The sequence below is a fragment of the Tachypleus tridentatus genome, unplaced genomic scaffold (genome assembly GCF_004210375.1).
Source record: "Tachypleus tridentatus isolate NWPU-2018 unplaced genomic scaffold, ASM421037v1 Hic_cluster_2, whole genome shotgun sequence".
Classification (NCBI taxonomy): Eukaryota; Metazoa; Arthropoda; class Merostomata; order Xiphosura; family Limulidae; genus Tachypleus; species Tachypleus tridentatus.
Window position 1 is genome coordinate 25,350,229 of NW_027467782.1, and position 17,485 is coordinate 25,367,713.

Genomic DNA, 17,485 nt, shown 5'->3' on the forward strand with positions numbered 1-17,485 from the left:
AATTTCAGTTAGAGTTATTCTGGTAGAAATTATTTTTACTGTACTTAATCTTTCTGAACTGTAGTTGATTATTAGAAAGAACCAAAATATTTAGAGTTGTATCACTTCACTAACATTTCTTATACAACCACAAAAAGCAAATATTTGGCTGTGAATATAGATAGTTTTTCTAAAATTTCTTTAAACACATTTTAAGGGTGTTGAGTGTTGATATAATTACTAGAACCTTCTTTATCATAAAAACTTTTGTTCTTGAGAATGATTGCATGAGAGATTGAAATGTTGTACTTGTTTTTAAAATATTCCTTCTTACAATAAAAGGTGTAACTTCTAATAATCTAACAGCAGTGTTGGTATTTTGAGTATTTATCACATTTTCAAACAATTTTCCCTTTTTATGTTCTTGTTTAGAGCAGAATGACTTTATAACACCCCTATGTCAAAAGTTTCAATGAGTTATTCATGTTTTTGCACTTGTTAACAGAGTTCTTAGAATCCTTGCACTATTACCAGCAGCACAGTGTGTGAACTTTTAATGCTAGAAAATTGGTTCTGATACACATGGTTGGTAAAGCAAAGATAGCCTATTGTGTATATTTGTGCTTAATTACAAACACATAAATAATTAGAACTCAACACAAAACATTTAGTTTCTGAACAGACTTAAAAAATATACACAACAGACATAATTGAAACACAAATTAAAAATTTTTTTATTTTCTTATTCATAATTGTATGCAGTAAACAGACATCTATATTCACAAATAATATTATCCCACTAGTAAAATGTGTAAAAATTTGAAATATATAGAGTTGACACTTGAATTCATGTTTGGAAAATTCCTTGTAAACAAATTTTTCAATATTTGTGTATAGTAAGAGATATGATATCAGCTTGGTGAATAAGTATGACTTGTATAGAGATTTCTAAAGCTAACTGTCATAGAAAATTGGCTCAGCTGAGTGCAAACCTAACTGACAACTGTCTGTTATTTTCAAGTAATGTTATTATAAGGTTGATAGTGTTGTTACATTTATTAAACAACAACAAAATAAAAATCAAACTTCTTTAAAGCCTCTATTTGTATGTAATTTTCCTTTAAGTATTGTTTAAGAAAGATTTAATACCAAACTTAAAATACTGAGTAACGATGTGTGCTTGTGAACAAATTTTGCACTGTGTCTTTTTGTGTAAGTGTTAAAATTGATGTGTGGGTTAAAGATAAAAAATTAGTTATATTTTAGTGTCTTTATTTTTCTTTCAAGTGAATAAAAGTATTACATTTGTTCAGAAAGTGAGATAAAAAATAACACTTTCATTTAATATATATTAATTTGAGCATAACCTACTATTTTGTAACTTTGATTTTCATCTACATATTCAGAGTAAATGAATGGATCATTGTGATATAATTTTGAGCAACAAAATCTTTGAAAATGCAGAATAAGTTTTTCATAAACAAGTACTTGTGTTGAGCTGTACCTCATGTTTAAATGTTCTAATGCTGTGTTTTTATCACCCAGATAAATCGTGATTCTAGCCTATCTAAAAGTTTACATTGGATAATACACTCCTTTCTTACATGTGGTAAAGCAGAATTTTGTATTATATCAGTGGTGTTGTCCCATGACTATCTGCACAAACAGAAACAAGCTTCAACAAGCATTGTCTATGTGAATTGAACCATCTGCCAAGATTCTGTGATTTTGAATGTGTGAGGACACTCTTGTAAGTGGAAAGTAAGTTAATTTCTATAGTATTTAGTATCTGCTTAGTTTCATGTAACTTTAATAAGTTTAAACATTTCAAGTAACTTGCCATTCAGTTTGTTGAAAAAATTTTGGTACCATTCAGCAATTTAACCAGCATTTATTTATTAGCATGTTAAGGTAATTAAAAGCAACACCAACCAAAGTGAATAGTGATATTTATATATATAGACCAAAATTTCCATGTTAGTCACACTCAGTTATTTATTGAGTCTTGGAATTTAAGATGTCTTTATTAATAATTGAGTAATTTGCTTAAGTTTAAATTATCTAAGTTTTGAATAAGGCTTAATATGAACTGAGAATGTCTTTCTATATGTATATTTTAATTTATAATACATTTTCATGTTCCCATCATTTTATAATAAGTGAATATTGTTTTGACTTTTTCATCTTCAGTTTAACATGTGTGAAGAATAGATGTAGATGACTTAATACAGAGAAAAGTGATGGAATGTGGAAATAAACATAATACATTGAATAGTTATATAGTTGATTCTCTGTCAGTACTGACCTCCACAAGTGCAAACAATAACTAATTTCATAAACCAATCACACTGATATAAAAATAAGTCTTGCTGGTACCTTGCCTTTGTTTTTTAAATTTTAACATTGTGCCCTCTTGTCATAATGGGGTATAAACATTGTTTAATCAAATTTAGTCAACTTATTGTAAATTTGGTAGTGAGGAAAGCTGAAGAATACTAGTAAATAAAAGGCTGTTACTGATGGAATTTTGGCAAGCTATAGTTTTAACTTTGTTGTATGCATTGATCAAACTGAAAGAAACTTAAAATTTAAAATGAATAAACGTAAGTGAAGTGTTGAGAAAAAAGGTAAAATTCCTACATTACGTGAACATGCATATCGTATCAGTCTTCTCATTTATTGGAAAAGAACTGTTATTTTGGATCGACTGAATGAAATAAGAGCTGGAAACATTAGATGATCTACGAAAGAAATGAAAATGAAAGTAATTATAAATAAAGAAAAAGGGTTGGCAAGTCAACCGGTATGTGAATGACATGTTTTTCTGAAAGTTCAGTGTATTAACTAAGTACTCACATAATCAGTGCCTTTTACATATTTATGGTTTCCATGTAGAGTACCTGGTTTGAGACTATTTAAACTTTCAGAAAAAGATTGATCACTTGAGTACCTTAATGAAACTGTACCCTTGTTAATTATGGAGTACCTGAGGGTCAGTGCTTGGGCTTTTGTTCTTTCATATTTACATTAATCATATTGCTAGAGGCATGTCATGAGAGTTTACTGAGTTATATTCAAAATGTAATTAAATTACTTTTATTATCATGGTAAGTAAACTTGGCAACAAAACTAAGCTTGTAAAATAAATTTGGAAATTATAGTTTTAATTTCCTAGTTTTATAAGACAACATTTAAAAATGTCTTCAATTTTCCATTGTTTCCAAATTGTGATATTTGCTTTTTTAAGTATTTCCTCTTCTCTTATTCATTGACCACTTCTTGAAGAACTACAAAATTTGACATAAGTCGCTCATTATAATATTGTTATTACTCAGACAAAGTATAATTTTTTATAGCCTTCAATCTTATTTGGTTACAGAGGTATAAACTAGAAAATCAAGCCACTTTAGCCACACCCACAATTAAGTTTTCTCTTTCACAAGTTTCCAATATTTAGTTCTCTTTGATATTTAAAACTATATACTTTTAACCAACAGAAATCCAAATATTATTTCACATAATTTTCTGTACAGGAGTTTGTTTATTTCGCTTCCAGTGCAAATTTTATTCCCACAGGAAACACATTGGCAAGTTTAGCTAAATTTGTATTGGGTCTTATTAAATAGTAAGAAAGCCAGAAAATTTTGATATTCCTGGGACAATGTGTGCTTTCAGCATGTTATTTTGTATTCTTTGTTGCATTTTTGATTAACTAACAATCATTTAGTGCAGTGATACCATTATGATAATAGTTTTAATTAAGAGTTGATAAAAAAAAGACCCAGATATGTATTATATTTTTAGTTTTTCATGTGTATTATTTATTATTATAAAGGTAAATAAAATATAAGTTTTAGATTAGGTTAAATAAATAAAAAAAAACGTTTTCCTGTGATATGCTCATTAGTAACCAATGCATTACATAATTTCTTCAGGTAACGTAATTTACATGTTTACAAAGTGGTTCACAACATGTGTGGTGATATCATTAGTTAGACACAGTTCAAAGAGCAATAAAATTTAAGCATAAATATACATATATTGTTAAGGGCTTAAAGCTATTTAAGATAGTCAAATGTGTCGTGAAGTCATTCTTGAAAATAAAAAGGGCAATATGTTTTCTTTTCACGGTATATGAGGTGTAGAGTTAGAATGAGGAAAATAACATAACACGTAAAGTTTTACTGAAAAAAACACACATTGAAATTCCAGTGCAATTACCCACCCTTTTTCACAGTTATAGCTATTTTTCATATGATTTCCTTCTCGTGCACAGATTGTCACTCATTACTAGCTTTGAATTACTATCTAATTACACATGTATGCCACATGTGCAAATTAGCATTCAACAACTCTCCACCAGTATGAGTGTAACACATCCTTTTTTCTGATATTTATATTACCACATCAACCTGCCACAATCAAGGCAGGTTATCTTAATTGCAGGGTATAACCATACATTACAAACCCTCTCAGATATTTCCAGTGTCAGTGTTTCGGTCGCTCAAAGACGTCATGTTGTGGTTCTTTGAACTGTGCTCATTCTTGCCCAGAATGGTTAGAAGAAAAAGAGATGCAGCATTTGAAAATGATTCATAACATTACTTATCCTGAGGCTTGAAAATTGCTATCCAGCACTTCAACTCAGATGTATCGCTGCTGCATGTCATCCCACAACTACAGTGGGAGTGCAGACAGATATCTCTGTGTCTCCAAAAGAATCATTCTCAAACCAAATGAAAAGGATTTTGACCTGCATTGTTAAAAAAGTTGATGAATTAACTTAACATCCATCTCTGTCCCTAACATACATTCCAACAAATCCCAAGATCCACTTCCTCTAGTTCTGGGTACAGGCATTTCTTTGGGTGCATCATCTTCTCTCACCACAAGATGCAAAAGGATCATTTGTTCTTGTCCCCAGTCACTGGAATCCTCTTTAAACAGCATAGACCTACCCAATCGAACCAGGGCAGGATCCATGGAGGATGACAGAACTCCCTCAAATAAAGACAGCAAAGAACAAAAGACATGGACGAAAACAGAAGGGTTCTCCACCCAACTTACCTGCACATAAGTAATAATGTCCAACTTGATACAATGGAACTGTCAAGGTTTACGTTGTAATCTGGATGACATCAAAACACAGATTGCTTCCTACCATTCTGCATGTCTTTCCTTACAGGAAATATACCAGTAACCTGCCAATACAGTTACCTTTCAGTATTTTTTTTTTGTACAGAAATGACAGGCTGTGTGATGGATGAGCACATGTAGGGGTGGCATTGTTGGTTGATTAGCATGTGCCCACCCTGTCTTTGCCACTGGATGCACTCTTGGAGTCTATTCCTATCTTGCAAGGTGTTGCTGTACACTAATGCTAGTGATAATTTATTGTTTATGCATGACACCTTGTTAAGAGGATAAAATTGGTCTCACCTGAAATCTAGTGTGTCTTTTTAAAATCATAAACTTGTATATTCTTATCCTTTGGTTTTTAGATATATCACAAGAAATCACAACACATTCATCTTTCCTGAATATTTTATGTATTTAAATAAAATCTATTTTCTCTCTTCTTTTTTTTAATGCTCTTAACATGCTTTTCATAAGTTGCCAGGTAAGTCAATCACGTATTTCAGTTGAAAACAGAGAATCTACCTAATTCTATCTAGTTTCTTTGGTTTTGTACATTTCTTGTCAACAAGCTTTTTTATTTTGTAAAATTTCAGTCATCAACATTATTTTAACTGAACTTTTCATGTTCTAAATAAAAGGAATATGTTTTAAAGTAATTTTAAATACTTTATTGTGAGAGAGAAAAATGTAATGTAGATTGTATGGTCAGTAGTATGTACTTAATGGGCATTCTCTACTCAATCATACGAAATTAAATGTAGTCATGTTGTTTCGTATTCAGTCAGTAAATCAAACCACCCCACCCACTCCCCACAAAAAATTATATTTACCAAAGAGTTTTGCCTACTTCAAAGGCATCTTCACATTACAAAAGGAGAAAAGTTATAACATTTGTGAAAAGTTGTTTTACACCTAATGCAGAAAATGCTAAATCACATGTTCATTGCAAATTAAATCACTTTTTATACCCTTATTTTAAAAAAGACCAGAAAATAGAGAGAATGGCATTTCTTATTTTAAATAATTCTGGGAGAGCATGCCTCTGGATCTTCCTTAAGATATTGTGCATAAAATATGGTGTAGAGTCACAAGCCAGCACTACATAGTACACTGACAGAATTATCTCCCTGATTCATTAGTATCACCCACTTTTAAACACACTGAAAACCCTGCCTGTTGCTCTTTTCTAAAGAGATCTTAATATAACCTTTCCATCCCTGGAGTAATTTTAGTAGGTGTAGTGAGAACAATTTACAACAAATCAGTGTCATTACTCAGACAAAGCTCACACAATATTTCAAGTGAAGACCATCGAGGACCAACTAGTGACTTGAATAGAAAGATAACTTCCTCTTTTTTACTTGATAATCAGTTTAAGTTGCATCACTCTGAACAGTCCTTTATACATCATCATTCCTTCTTGTGTAAGAAGACCAAAGCTGTATACTGCTTCATAAGTGTTTGGTGGATCAGAGCAATATATATTGATGATCTTTCTCATGAAGTTGTTTGATCCTGCAGGCACTTGTCACCTTGTAATTCAGAAGTTACTTTTTGTTTCATAAATGTTTAACAGAATTTGAATTAATAACTTTTTCTTTAATTATGTTTTTTATGTAAATCACTAAGATTTTCTATACTTAATCTTTTCCCATAGAAAGGGATTTTAAGATTATAAAATCTATTTATTTTATTATAATTTCTTCAATAAAGAAATATGATTTGATATAAAATTGCAGAAAGACTTGCCAACATTATGGTTAAGAATGTGACTGAAATGAGTCTGAGGTAATTAACCACCTTAATACAAAAGTTTCCAATTCCAAATAATTAGTAGTAAACTGTATTTTAACAAAAAGATTAATTATGGGCCATTGAAAACAAACTTTATATTATGTATTATAAACATTCTCCCTGATTTTATTCCTCACTCATGTTTAAAATTAACTGTAGCAAGTACATTTATGAAAAGTAATTTTTTACAGCATCCAATCAAGAGCAGTTTTCCTGATGAAGTCACTGGTGGTGTTTTATCAAAAGTGAAAAGAAAATTAGGCTTACTAGAAGTTTCCAAAATGGCAAGTGTATCTGAAGAATTTAAAAAAATGCACTTTAAACAAAAACATTCAGGCAACTGATTGTGATCCACATACATATTCCATTATCAATTAAATTATATTCTATTAAACCTGTATGTGTGCTTGGTCATTCTGACCAGTTCTGTAATCTCCATATAACCATGAAACTACATTAACCACTGAAATGTTCTAAATATACAAAGTGTATCATCATGAGTTTTGCCAAATGTTTTTGTAAAAGTTACAAGCCATTTATTAACTGAAATTATAGTTCAAGTAAATTGCTTTCATAAAACATTTATCCATTAATTTGTGAATTCTCTGTCAAGTAATTCTGTGTAAAGTGTGATTTTTCATGCTCAGAATAATTAATTGTGCTCATTTCATGGTTTTTATGTTTAATTTACCTTACTTATAATACCATCTAAATGAATATGATTTTCTTATTTTTCATAGAACTTTAAACTTGCTCTCTCATCTTCACCACCATAACACCAACTGTAATGAAAGTAGTGAAACAAAGGTTGGACATACAAAATAATTGCAGATTGTGAAAATGCAATAACAATTTTTATTTTAGCACAGTCTCAGTTTTCTAAACATTTCCTGATTGGCTGCTTTTGATTTTATTACTTTACAATGCCTTTCTGACCCAATATAATGATGTAATTGTCAAATATACACAGCAGTAAAACTTAACCAACCGACTGAAATACAAAGTGTACAATGACACTGAACATCTTCAACATCCAGATCCCTTCTTCCACCTCTTGTGGAGCAGATTGATTTTTTGTTCAAAACTGAACTATTTGTCTCTTATTTAAGTTTCTGCCAGGACTTTGGCTTTGAAGATGCTGTACCCTATTCACCATCTGAGACTTCAGTCTTGAACAGGGTCTTTCCATATGTCTCCAGTACAGAGTCTGTACACTGGGTTTCACTGGTTATACTTTTGGGAATATACAGTCAGCCATTCTTCCCTTTGGTCTTCATATTTAGGTGAAGCTGACTGAGTTCAGTATGTCACAGATTGATGTTGCTTTTTCCATCAATCAGCCCACCACACTATGTTTTATTACCACCTCTGCCTGTTACCTTTCTCTGAGTCATTTGAGGAAGGTTGATACTTCCATTTGGTTGTACTGTTTTCATTGCCAAACATCTTTTGAACCATTCTTTCATTCCCAGTTATACAGATGGTTTAAAATCAGTTAAGTCTATTGGATCTGCCATGGTTTGTTGCAGCTAGGTGGTTTTCTACAATATCCTCTCCACAGTTTCTGTGTTCACTGTCAAGTTATGTGGTATTTCTTTTGTTCTGGATGATATTGAAGCTACACAGTACACTCACTGTTCTATTTATACCAACTCTCTTCACTCCACTGGTCAGAGAATCACTTTGTGTTAATTCTCACCTTATTTTCCCAATATTCAACACTGGCTGACCTATTTTTCTTCTATCTTCTATTCACATCCAGTTTTTCTGATTAACTGGTCATGTTGGTATTCACAGGAACAAGTTTGCTGACATTAAGTTGGTCTGTTCTGGTGCTGTCACTGCTTTGCTTGTTCTATATATGGACTACAGTACTGTATTCAAGGCTCAGCTTCTATTTCCCATATATTAGGATTGTTTCCTACATACTAATATCACCTATATTTCTATTCATTTTTTTATTTCCCGTATATTAGTTTTTGTTACCTGTATATTAATATCACCTATATTTTTATTAATTTTTCTATTTCCCATATATTAGTATTGTTTCCTATATATTTCTTCACATTATCATTTTCTGTAATTCCCATTCCTTTTTATTTTTCTATTCTGTGAAAACTGTTTTAACATTTTTTTAACTGTTGTCACTGCCATCTTTCATGTAATGCACACACTCTTTTATGTACATCTAAACATGACAGGAATGTCTTCTGTTATTATTTACATAAATGACATCAACATCTGTACTTGTAATGTGCCCTACTAATCATTGCTCTTTATTATCCTAAAAAAGAATAGTCAATCGAGTTAAGATATTTTATGTCACCTTTATTGGGTTATATGTTGCACTGATAAAGATTTAAGCACTCATTCAGTTTTACATGTTCATAAACAGTCAAAGGATTGTTAGGCTAGTTTGGCCTGCTTGAAATGAATAGTGTATTTTGTTCAGTTTAAATTCTTGCTCTTGCTCAGTATGTTAGTTATTGATATTTCTTTTCCAAAAGTTTAGTGATGCATTTGAAAGCCACGCTGTGTAACACTGAATAGATTCAAAAAAGTTATTGGTATCTGAACAGACCTATTTGCCAAAATGGTTCCATCAGTCTATAGAAATACAGAGATAAAAGTTACAGTTTTCTAAATCACCTTTTGAGTATATGTATAAAGATTGGCTCTGCTTACTGTTAATAGGAAGATTTTGAATTTTTCATGAAACATTAAGTTATGAAGTACTTTATAAAAATGATAAACGTAGCATGAGATAGACTTAAAATTGAAATAACTTTATTTTAACTAAACATTTTAGTAAACTGAAAACATTGAAGATCTACATGTTGCATTCTTTGGAAATAAGAAGCTTTATGGCTGTCAGGTATTTACAGTGTTAAAGAGTATAATGTGTGTGGTAGAAGGAACACTAAATGTCCCTCTGGTGTTAATATATATAATAAACAGTTTGTGTCATGCTTCTTTGTTTTAATAGTAATGGTCTACAATTTATATCATTGTTTTGTAACAAAACTACCAATTGATATTGTCAGGTCAACTATGGTATTTATGTTGTGAATGTTTCATACATTTATTGGTTTGTTTTTTATTCTTGTCAACTTTGGTGATACAACAAAACAATTTAATTCAGAAATTATTTAGATTTAGAATTGATATTTTGTCTTTATTGAGCTGAGAGTAAGTTATTGCACAGTACATTTTTAAGCTTAATTATAAAACAAATAATACCCTAGGCTCACTTATTGCACCATGATAAGTTAGATAGCATTTTATTTATATTTTTTTCAGTTGTTTATTAACATTGAGGTACAGACAAAAGTAAGATAAAAATTACCAAGGGTTTCAGTGGAGTAGTGTTTCAACTAAGCCTTTGTTACAATAATGTTTTACACCCAATGCTTATATTTAGGCCATTAAATACACCTTCCGTTTCTAATGTTAAGATCAGATGATAGCTAGTTGTGTCTAAGTGTGAATGTAAAGTACGTAATTCCCTCCAGTCTTACACTGTTAAATTAGGGATAGCTAGTTGACTTCCGTCTAGTTTTACACTGTTAAATTAGGGATAGCTAGCTGACTTCCATCTAGTTTTACACTTCTAAATTAGGGATGGCTAATGCAGATAGCCCTCGTGTAGCATTGCATGAAATTCAAAAACAAACAAATAAACATAATTAAAGATGTATTAACTGTGGAAACTCTACTAAGTAAAATAGTTACATATATTTTTCGATATCACATCTTCCAATTATTTTAGTTTAGTCACAGAGTCCATCAGTTTCCTTTCAATAAAATTGATTTCTTATTATTACTTTCTGACTTATGGTGTACAATTCCTTCTTTTCTTGTAATTTTTGTTAGTTAATTTACATATAACAGTTTACTTTATTTTGGTGCACTGGAATTTTTCTTGTAGAATTTTTCTAGTTATATTTTCTTATAACTTCTAGATCTTTTCATGACTTGGTACTGGGCAACTTACTTTCATGACTATGGACAAGAAAATAGTTAGAACTTAAGGGTAAACCCACAAGTTGCTGTAGTTCTGCTTGAAAAGTAAGTGGAACATAAAAGTAATCAAAGTTAATTTTAAATGTCACTCTATACTGCTTTATTATAAATTGTTAGTCTTTCCAATAATTATTATGCATGTTTTGATTTTTAAAAAAGGAAAATGAAAACATATAGCCACCTTAAAAGTTGTATGTTTAGTTACCTAGTCATATGTTGCCCTTAAGATACCTGAAACTATTGATGTCTTTCTCCAAGACGTCTCCTGCAAGATGTGAAGTTTCATTTTTTTAAATTAAAAGTTAAGTCTTATTTAGTTTCTCAACTAGCCTTTAACATGTGTAAATACAAATTTAGAAAGAATGAAGGTAAGATGATAAATAGTTGTAGACTCTAAATAAAGTAATGTTTTATTTTTTCTTTCTTTAATGTTAGTTTATTTTTAGTATTGGTTAAATTGTTTGATATATATATATATTTGTTTACAAGGATTATTTTGCATTGTTATCTTAAGATATGTGTTTAGAACAAAACTAAACCTCCTAAGCTTGCTGAATCTTGTGTTTGGGATTATAGCACAAAATTTGCTTGCATTGAGGGTACCATGACAGATGCATTAATACCTTCTAATCATAATAAGTATGGTGATATGTTAGATGTACATAATATTCATTTCTTGTTTAATTTTTATTTGAACTATATAGGTATTTTGTTTTGATCAGAAGTTGGAAACAGTTGTAGATTTTATCACCAAAAAGTTTCTCTCCAAAGATTTTTTTTATCATAGTAATACATTAAACATAACTTGAGAATTCTCTGATGTCGAGAAACCCACTTGTTGAGAAATTTATATGCAAAAACGGCTCGTTTGGGTTGAGAAAATATTTTACATAGAAGGTCGAAACGTTGTTCACTCTTCTATGTAATATATTTTCTCAACCCAAATGAGCCGTTTTTCATATAAATTTGAGAATTCTCTGTATTAATACCATAATTATTAATGAATCAGTTTTTACTGTCTAGAGTTTAATAATAGTTGAATGTCTGTTGTGTAGTCAGTTTATTTTTCTTAGGTAGATAGAAATAAAATCTTAAATTTATGGTATAATGTTTATAACTAAAATTCTATTTTACATTTTGAAGTTAATGATCATGAATGTGTTAGTTAATTTAGCCATAATTAGTTTCATTTAGTAGAAAACCACTTAAATTCAGAAGGTTTGTTTATTCATATATTTAACAGTGCTTACCACAAATTTGCACAATTAATTGATACTTTCTTGCATATAAATACGATAGTTTTCCTTAACCTTTTTTTTGTGATAACTAGGTGTCTAGGCTTTTTGTAATGAAAGAACACCTCATATCTGTTAAAGCATGTCTTGTTAGTTGGCATAACTAAGAATATAGATACTTGTAGGAATATCATGAAGTATATATTTTGTATAGGTTGATCTGTAAGTAATTTTGAAAATTTTATATTTAAGGTTGTTCTATGTGTAAGCTTCTTTATAACAGAAGTTATATATGGTTTTAACTACCAGCTTTTAGTTATGAGATAAAATTCATGTTTTTTGTTTATGTGTTGAAATATCCTTAAGTCATTGAATCAAAGTAATTTTTTTAGAAAGATGTAAAGCATATAAGTGTTTGAGTAATTTTGCACAGTAATTATATGTTTAGAAGTTACACTGTACACAAAAGAAGCTTCTCTACTACAATAAAAATACAACTGTTCATGAGTAGTTTGTTGATCCTGATTCTAAAAATTGTTGAATATTACTGATCACCTCTAGATTTTGAGCTATATTAGGTTTATTCTAAATATTCTTATATATTGTGAAAATAACTCTCTCTGATAACTTTATTTATTTATTAAAAATTGCATTTAAGAATGTTCAAAAACATCATGTAATTATATACTGACAATACACTTAAGCTATATTTAAAACTTTCATCATGGTATTATTTTTTATTTCTTTTTACAAAATACCTGACTGACTTGTTGCATCTTTTATGTATGTTGTTAGTTTCATGCTACAAGAATCAATAGTAATCTTCCGTCATGATAGGATTCCACTGTCTTTCTTGATGTTACTGTTCTATTATAGACATAACTTTAGGGAAGTGCTCACCAAGATTATTGCTCACTGCACCAAGATCATTTGATAAGAAACTTAATTAAAAGTGTAAGAAGTGTAACTTTAGTGACATCTTGGACCCAGTTTTCCTCTTGTTCTCAGGGATATCATTAATCGTCACAACATAGTTTTCATCTCTGTAAATTCCTAAGAAAATTTTAATAACCAGTTTGAGTGATTTCCTTGCAGTAAGTTCTTTCTGACTGAGTAATGTTTCAAATCACCATTCATCAGCACTTCCCAAATCTGTGGCCCAACAAAAATACGACCTTTTAGTTTTTACTTCACTAACTTTTTGAAACTTATAAGACAGATGGAGTGAGGGAAGAAACATATCTTGATAATTCACTGAAAGTTGGAACTCAACTTTCTGTTTTTCTGGAACGTAATTCTCTCACTGGCCATTCCTTTTTTTTAAATGAATTTTATGATATCGGCTATCCCAGACAGACAAAAAGCTACAGTGTTTGGTATACTCACTTTATAGACTTAGCAGTAGTGGATATTTGATTGCTTCAGGAATAAGCTGCATGTTCTACTATGTTCACAGCATTAATAACAGGAACCAATGGCTCAGTGTTCCCATTATGTAAAAGCACAGTTTTCACACTAACTTTAGATGAATTGGTGAAATGTTTTCTTTCTTGAGAGTATATTCAGTACTTGATTCTTCAGTTAGTGCATCAACATTTGTACAGAAACACAAAGTATCTTGCATGCTGTCGTGAGAAGCAAGACTTTTATGATAAATTCCATTGCCGTAAATGAAAGTTCCTCATGCTGTTTCAGTATAAAACAAGTCACAAATCTGATCATTTAGCTCATCTTGTGTGATCAGATGAGGCAGTTTATGCTGAGATGCCAAATTACTAAATGAAGGAAGTAAAGATGATTCATTGTCTTTTTTGCAGTATTACTTCTGTTTCCCACTTTGCTGCTGGATGTGACACAAGAAAATCACACCAATGAGGTACTGGTTTCATCACAGATGTAATCTCTGAATATTTAGTGTATTGTTTAGTTTTGTCTGAATATGCAGAAATATTAATGCAAAAATAACAGTAAGTTAGATGATCTTTGGGCTCACACTGTATCATTGAAATTGTCAATGACACAATTGCTCTTCTTTTATTTAGCCACTGTGTGAAGCCAGATTTGGAAACTGTTCAACACAAATGTAGCATAAACTGTTTAGGTGGTTTTTGGACTTTACTTGAAGTGAAAGCAGTCAGTACATGAAATAATTTTCTAAAAAGTATAAAAGAATTATGTTTAGAGAACTAGTTTAAAATATTTTAAAACAAAATTTTGATTTTATTTGATTATATCACAGGTATGATGTGAGGAAGATGGACTTTGTTTTGAGTGTGCACAGAGCCAGACAAAGTAACCAACTGAGTGAGTGAGTGAAAAGCAGTTGAGAGAGAGGTGTATCACTCTGCCCATTTTAAGCTCAGTTGAGGGACTCCTCAAATGTTCCTGGGCAGAAAAGGTGAGCATGGGAATGAAGCAAAATTGGTGCAAGTCATTATAATTTTATCAAGAACAAGTAGCACATATAAACAATATATATGGAGTTTCACACCAATACAATACAGTTACTGTTTGAAGTTATCAAAAATTTATTCCTTTTGTTCATTAAACTTTCTATGTAAACTTAATTTCACAGTATAAACCTATTGAACTGAGCTGATTGTATGGTATTACACATATTGTTGATAAAGTAGTGAGACACTACAGTATCTTAAAATCTGGAGGTGATAGACAAATTCTGATTACATATTTCTGAAACCAAAACTATCTAATTACCAAGAATCACTTGAGTTTTCTCTAGTAGCAAATGATTTGTTATGCAGTGTTACCTAAAACATTGTTTCGGGCAAATTTGTGTGTGTGCAGACTTGTAAAAGAGTTGATTGATTGATGAATTTGTGTTATAAAGATAAAAAGTTTGTTGTTTTTTTTTACTTTACAATGGTGTGTTTACACTTTATATTTTATAATGCATGCTTTTGAACCAAAGTTTATTTATTTATGAAAAGTGTATAACCTACCTTTCAAGTTGTTTTAGAAATAAAATTATTGCTAAAAAATACAAGTTTCAAATAATGCAACATTTTTTAAAGGGTCTTATTTTTTTTCTGGTAGGTCTTGTTCAGGCTTGTGAATGAAAAGGATTTGTACAATTTTAATAATATAATTTACTAATTTTTTAAAATATTAATTTGACCTATCCATACTTTTAGTGTGAATTAATGTTCTTTACTCCCTTAAGGGTGAGAGAAGCAGACAAGAAGAAGTTGGTAGAAACTGCCCTAAAACAGCTCAGACAGTTAACATCAAACAGTGATTAGTATAATTGTACTTAATTCTTCCCTTTGTTACATATTTTGGTTTCCTATAATTACTGGCTTGATGGAAAGTATCCATTCAGTTTTTTGTGTGTTTAATGAATTAGTAAAATGTGACTGTTCAATGTCAAGAACATTGATATCAATTATTCTGAGAAGTGAGTGAACCAGGCTTTCAGTTAACATTAATAAAATATAAAGATTCTTATCATTACCACAGTTTTGTTAAAAATGGATAGTTCTAGCAGCAGAGCTTTCCATATTAATGTCTGCCATAAAGGGAAATTAGGCCAAGAAGTGCACTTTCTACTTATTTCTAACAAAATATATTGACCAGTTTTTGATTATTTGGCTATATAGTTTTAAAATTTTGTGAGATACAAAAACGTTTATGGCACAAAATTATTAAAATTATTTGACCCATGTATTGCTTTATTTCTCAGTTTTAAATCACTTTTTGTTTAGCCCATTTATTGTGTTATAGAATAGGGAAAGAGTGTGATACTGAGGGAAGTTTGATATAAAATTAAATTGTGATCGTAACACAAATAATAAAAAAAAGACATTAAACATGGGTCAGTGTTATAGTTCTCTTCTAATTTTCCATATTTAATAGCTAGCTCATAACTGTTTGGTCTCAATGTAATATACAGATAGTAGATAATGAACTTGAATCATCTAATAAACTGTTGTTGTGACACAACTGAATTCCTTGTGTTTTCTGAATATAACTTAACAACTAATTGTAAAGTTACAAACAGATATTAGAGTATAAACAAACCTTGTGGTCTAATAAATAGCAGCTATGATAGATCTAAACTGTCTTTATGATTCAACACACTGATATAGTTGTGTTAAGAGAGTCATCTGTATAAACAATATTTGTAAAGATGTGTTTTCAAAACAAACACCAAGGGCCTTTATGAGATTTTTAGAATGGTACATAATACAGTTTTTCAAGTGTGGTCCCAGTTATTACTGGAAGAAACATCATCATGTGGATACAAAGTAAAATTGCCAACCTGGTATGTGGTGAAGTAAAATGGTAAGCAGACAATACAGGAGAGAACAGTTAGTATTATGTACAATAATTTAGGTATAGTTGACTGGTATGCTGTAACATAATGAAGGGTACTTATAATACATTGTGTTATAATAATCCATAAATGGCTAAATGATTGTTACTATACCACAACTGCTGCAACCTTATGGCAGACACTAGAAAAACACAGTACTATGACAATGAAAAAAAAAATGGTAATGTGATTGTTACCCTGCTAATATGGTATACTCTAATATAGTGGGAGATGCTAAAAACAAACAAACAAACGGTACCACAACCATGAAAAAGTGGCTAAATGATTGTCACTGTGCTGTACCTTGATGTTGCTATAAGGTGACTGTTTTGTGGTGCTAAATAATTTGACAAAGTTGTTTACCAAACTAATGCAGAAGAGCATATGATGTTACTACTATAGAATAATTCAGTTTGTTTGTTACATATACAAAACAAATATGTCTGTAGTAATATTACAAAGTAGTATAATTTGTTTGTCATTGTATAAACAGACTTTTCATCCTCTACTTACATCAGACAGTTATAGCTGGCAGCTGGTTTTACTTAATATTAAACCCATTTACGTGCTGCGTATCTGAAAGCCAGTGTTCAGTTTATTTTGAAATAAATCTCACATCTCATGCTTGTAAGAAATGTTTGGTAGGATAGTCTACAAATAGGAAAAGAACTTTTAAAGATTTTTAAAAATGGGAATAATGTTTGACATGTTTCTCTAATAATTTGACACTGAAAGAAGTTAGTTGTGCTTAGCTTTTATGAAACATTTAAAATTGTGCCTTTTACTTGTCATATAAGTATGCTACTGGTTGAATTTTAATTGACTAATTAGATAAAATAATTATTAGCTATGTTGTAAAGTGCATTTTAGGCTCATAATGAATGATACATCATCAGGTTATTATGGGGTATAATTTTCAACAGTTTTTGTACTATACATTAAATAAACCCCACTATCTGGTAGATGGTGTAGTTAAATACTT

General features: G+C 30.4%; 1 long non-coding RNA gene across 6 annotated transcripts in view; it reads left to right on the forward strand.

The window, feature by feature from the left end:
* LOC143242910 (uncharacterized) overlaps window positions 1-16,130 on the forward strand; it is an 85,190-nt gene extending 69,060 nt beyond the window's left edge. For 5 of the 6 annotated variants that reach the window (XR_013023434.1, XR_013023435.1, XR_013023433.1 and 2 more), the window contains 5 exons: window positions 1,616-1,740; window positions 7,104-7,196; window positions 10,875-10,980; window positions 13,988-14,046; window positions 14,410-16,130. This is a non-coding gene — a long non-coding RNA (uncharacterized LOC143242910). Of the gene's footprint in view, window positions 1-1,524; window positions 1,741-7,103; window positions 7,197-10,874; window positions 10,981-13,987; window positions 14,047-14,409 lie in introns of all 6 variants that reach the window. The other variant, XR_013023432.1, reaches the window with a different exon arrangement.
* The last annotated feature ends 1,355 nt before the right edge of the window (window positions 16,131-17,485 follow it).